The 5531-nt window shown below is 42.4% G+C and overlaps 1 pseudogene; it reads right to left on the reverse strand.

Annotated features, from left to right (window-relative positions):
* Positions 1-548: 548 nt before the first annotated feature.
* LOC112489158 (pentatricopeptide repeat-containing protein At1g53600, mitochondrial-like) lies at positions 549-1702 on the reverse strand (annotated as a pseudogene).
* Positions 1703-5531: the final 3829 nt, after the last annotated feature.

Here is a 5531-nt window from a genome sequence, read left to right on the forward strand (position 1 = left end):
TGATAAGCGAAATTGTCCAAAATTACTTGAAAGGTGATAAATTTTTTAATGTTTTTTCATTTAATATATATTAGATTCCTATATAAAAAAATACTAATGATGTTTGCTCTTCCCCCCCCCCCCCCCCCCCCCTTAAATGCTGATTTTGTAGAACATTTTACTTTTAATGATAGTTCTCAAATTGGGTAGGGAAAGATAATATTGAGTGTAAGTTTTTGTTTTTGCTTTCTATTTTTGTATATCTTGTAAAGTAGTTTTTTTCCTTTTTTTTTTTTTCTAATGAAATGTATTTGTTACAGGTTATTAAAATTGAAATTTACAATAAACAAGCCTTTTAAGTAATGGGCAAATATGAATAGTCTAGACAATCAACCATTTATTTTTAAAAGAGTATTGTTAGAAGCAAGCTTTCAAGCAGTGCAAAAATATGGATATTCGAGACAATCAAAGTTTATTATCAAAGTTGTTTTTTTTTTGGTAGATCAGTTAGTTTATAAAGCCTTTATCATGTTTAATAAGGCATTTTATAGAACATAAATATATATACTTCTTGGAATACTAAGCTTTATATATTATATAAGAACATTCTATGCATATAAATTCATATCATATTATAAATTAAACACGATAATAATTTACACAAGTACCACCAATGGTTACAAGAAGGAAATATGTACGGACAATATGTTTTGTTAACAAAATAATCAAAGCAACAATAAGATCCTCACTATCAAGCTTTTGTAGTCTTTATCTTTTATTCAGAAATACTATCCTTCTCTGGCATCATTTCAAACAAATGGATTGCTTTATCACTCAACCCTTGGTTAAAAAATCCTGAATAACAGTTGTCCAGGAAACCACATTCTTTATAGGCATTATGTGAAAGAGTTTCAAAGCTTCTTCAGTCTTATTACATTGAACATAACCTGCAATCAAGGGATTCCACGATACTACATCTCTCTTTCTCATCAAATGAAAAATCTTAGTAGCTGCATCAATGTAACCAAACCTACAATACATGGTGATGATAGAATTTCCGAAGAAGGCATCAAAATCAAATCTCATACGTGAAACCAGACCATGCATTTGAATGCCTTCTTCATATCCAGCAAAACTACCACAAGCTTCAAACATTACGTTGAAGGTAGTGGAATTTATTTCCATTTTCCGTTACCTTCTCATTTCCAGAAATAATTTAAAACCCTCTTCAAACTCCTCATTCTTCATATACCCATTAATCATTAATGTCCAAATAACCACATTTCTACCTGGCATCCTATCAAACAAACCCCTAGCATTAACAGTATTTCCCATTTTGCAACACCCATCAACCGTAGAACCCCAAGAAACCACATCTCTATCCAACATCCCATAAAAAACATGAAATGCCTCTTCCAATCTCCTAAGTTTCAAATACCCACTAATCAATGCATTCGAACAAACTGAGTCTCGTAGCTTAACAGGTGTCTCGCTATACAACTTCTCAGCCTTGTCAAGCATCCCAGCCTATACAAAACGCGTTATCATACAGCAAAGAGACCGCATTACACTCAGGTATCCTCCTAAACAATTCAGAAGCTTCATTAATCATACAATTGTTCTTAATATAAGCCGAGATCATCGCATTATATGAAGCAATGTTTCATTGTGGCATTTTGTTGAACAAGTCCCGTGCTTTGACGATTTCGCCATTTTGAGCATAGTGTCACGTCCCGTGCAAAAGGAGTAAAACCCTTGAGGTTTAACCGGAAGACTCTACACTCTCCATGAAGAATCAAGAGAAGCCCGGAATATTCTAGAAGATTCAAGAGAAACCTAGACTAATATAGATTGGAATCTCTCTAGAATACTCCATGTAAATATCTTGTACATAACCCTAGAATAATCTAGAACCCCAACTAGATAGGTGACATGTGTACATATCTAGAACTTTCCTACATGCCAAGCCCTCTATATAAAGGGGTTGGACTCTCATTTGTAACACATCCAAGCACATCCAAGCATATCCAAGCATATCAAGAATTCTAGCAATACAAGTATTCTCCACATTCTCTCAAACTCTCCTACTTCCTACTCTCTCACTCTTAGCTTCCGCATTTTCATAGCTTGTGAGCAAGGCTTACTTAGCAAGGGAGGTGCTAAGTGCCGCATGGGAGTGTTGGAAAAGTTAGGCCCGTGACAGTTGGTATCAGAGCCAATTGCTGCTCAAGCATATCGTTGGTGTAACGTGGAAGTAGGCAAGATGGCTAGCTCAGATGTTACCATCAATGTGGAGGGAGCTACCGAGGTGCGAGGTCGTGAAGTGCAACGCAACCCCAATGCGGGGAAGCAGAGGCATAAGTCCAAGTCCAAGGATGTGATGACTGGCGTAGAGTTGCGCTTGGAGGTGCATGCATCCCGAGTACAAGAGCGGTTTGAGGCGCTGGAGAGTCGCCTAGATGGGCTAGAGTCGGAGGACATTGCCATCAACCAAGCCGTAAGAGGGTTACTCAATGGGCTAGACGATGCCTTAAGGAGGGAGCTCCGTGCGACACGCGACCAATGCATGGGGGAGGTAGCAGACCTTCGTGCCATGTTGGAGAGAGAATTGGATGCCATCCGCACCCAAATGGAGGATATGCGGGGTGATTGGGCTCTTTACAAGAGGGCGGTGGCGTCGGGGACGACCACTATCCGTGAGGGGCCACGTATCGATGTGCCAAAGCCCAAGTCCTACTCCGGGGCAAGGAATGCGAGGGAGCTCGAGAATTTCCTTTGGGGCTTGGAGCAATACTTTGAAGCAATGGGCATTGCGGACGATGCTTCAAAGATAAGGACTGCCACTCTCTACCTTAACGACACGGCAATGTTATGGTGGAGAAGGAGGCATAGCGACATTGAGCGAGGTACGTGCACTTTTCATACTTTTGATGACTTTAAAAAGGATATCAAAAGGCAATTCTATCCAGAGAATGCCGAAGATGAGGCAAGGAGTCGCCTGCGACGACTCAAGCAAGTAGGCCATATCCGAGAATACATCAAGGAGTTCACCAACTTGGTGTTGGAGATCCCGGACCTATCCGACAAAGACTCTCTTTTCTACTTCATGGATGGACTACAACCTTGGGCTAAGACGGAGTTGAAGAGGCGTGGAGTACAAGATTTGACTAGTGCCATTGCGTATGCCGAAGGCTTCATCGACTACTCCAACCAAAGAGACTCTCCAAAGCCAAAGGAATGGAAAGACAACCATGGAAAAGGTGGGGGAGAACCTAGTAGGTCCAAAGAGGATGAAAGGGAAGAAAGTGCACATAAGCCGAAAAGCTCAAGGTGGAAGCCGCCTAGAGAAGGTAAGGATGCTTCCAAACCCAAAAACTCTTGTTTCTTATGTGATGGACCGCATTGGGTTAGGGATTGTCCGAAGAGGAAGGCTTTGAATGCCATGACCATCCAATACGAGGAGAAGCAAGAGGAAGGAGCTAGTATAGGTTCCTTACAACTGTTGAATGCTATCAAGGCTGCTCCGAAGGAGACAAAGAAGGGTGGCCTAATGTTCGTGGAGGCAAAACTCAATGGGGTGCCCACCAAGGCGTTGGTGGACACGGGTGCCTCACATAATTTCCTATCGGTGGAGGAGGCGCAAAGGCTTGGGATCGAGGCAACCAAAGAAAGGGGCTCCGTAAAGGAGGTGAATTCGAACGCAAAGCCACTCCAAGGAGTTGCTAGAGGCGTGAAAACCACCATCGGAGACTGGGATGGCCAATTGAACCTAACGGTTGTGTCCATGGATGACTACAAGGTTGTCCTTGGTATGGACTTCTTCAACCAAGTAAAGGCTTTCCCACTCCCATTTGCTAACAAGTTATGCATCATGGATGGGGGAACGACGTGCATGGTGCCTACGGAACAAGCTAGCAAACGGGAGACCAAGGTTTTGTCGGCACTGCAAGTTGAGAGGGAGGAGCAAATCAACTTGGTTGCTGCCCAAAAGCCTAGTGAGGATGTCCCAAGCCATGCCAAGACACCTCATAAGGTACAAGATGTGCCAAAGGAGTTGCACCAAGGGAGCTTGCGTGCATTGGCTTCAAGTCGTGGAGATGACAAGAGAAAGCACGTAGAGGCTAAGGAAGGGAACTTAGCCAAACCATCACCTCAACAAAACAAGGCACTACACAAGGTGCATGACGGGAAGCTACAACGCTATGAAGAGTCACTTCCCATTGTAAGGAAAGGGGGCACGGAGGCCCTAGTGAAAGGTAAGTCAAAAAGGGCATCCTCGACGATAGTGACTTCACCCGCCAAGAGTGTTGAAGCCACACCTGCGGATCGAGTCATTCAACATAGAGGTGTGCCTAACTACACCAAATACTTGGTGAAGGGGAAGAACCTGCCGGATGGTGAAGTAAGTGGGGAGCACAAAGATACACAATGGCAACTCAAAGATCACATTCGGCGGGCAAGGAAGAAGGCGCGATGAGGGCGTCGCGAGTTTAGGTGGGGGAGAGTGTCACGTCCCGTGCAAAAGGAGTAAAACCCTTGAGGTTTAACCGGAAGACTCTACACTCTCCATGAAGAATCAAGAGAAGCCCGGAATATTCTAGAAGATTCAAGAGAAACCTAGACTAATATAGATTGGAATCTCTCTAGAATACTCCATGTAAATATCTTGTACATAACCCTAGAATAATCTAGAACCCCAACTAGATAGGTGACATGTGTACATATCTAGAACTTTCCTACATGCCAAGCCCTCTATATAAAGGGGTTGGACTCTCATTTGTAACACATCCAAGCACATCCAAGCATATCCAAGCATATCAAGAATTCTAGCAATACAAGTATTCTCCACATTCTCTCAAACTCTCCTACTTCCTACTCTCTCACTCTTAGCTTCCGCATTTTCATAGCTTGTGAGCAAGGCTTACTTAGCAAGGGAGGTGCTAAGTGCCGCACGGGAGTGTTGGAAAAGTTAGGCCCGTGACAATAGGCAGTAAACATGGCAGTCCAGGAGGTGATGTTTTTGTTGGGCATCCAGTTGAAGAGCGACTCGACTTCCAAAATATTTCCATTTCTTCCATGTTTTGTGATCTGGGAGTTGTAGTAAATAAGAAATCTCCCAGAGCTCTGAGCTTTGGCCGAGATGAGAGATGGGTGTGATAGCGTTTGAGTAGAGAAACATGAAGAACAAATTATATAGCCTGAACACCTCAAGTAATAGAGTCGTATGTAGAAAATCCCAGTTTTGGTTGTTGGTGTCACCGGCATGTTGGAAAATCCATAATAAGCATAGCAAACTACAAAGTGATACAGAAGAAAATTGTAGGAGGTTTACTTGCTATATTTTATTCATTTTGTATAAATATATATAGATATATATTTATGTGTATGTGTGTTTTGGCTGAATCTAACCTGGAATTAGCAGCCATATATTGGAAGAAAATGCCAACAGTGGGTAGAAGAACCAACCAGCAGTCACCGGCCAAAGCAAACAGATAGGTGGAAGGACAAAACTTTGCCGGTGTTTTTTGTTTTTGTTTTTATTGAGAAAGGGT

This window comes from Ziziphus jujuba, chromosome 1, assembly GCF_031755915.1.
Source record: "Ziziphus jujuba cultivar Dongzao chromosome 1, ASM3175591v1".
Classification (NCBI taxonomy): Eukaryota; Viridiplantae; Streptophyta; class Magnoliopsida; order Rosales; family Rhamnaceae; genus Ziziphus; species Ziziphus jujuba.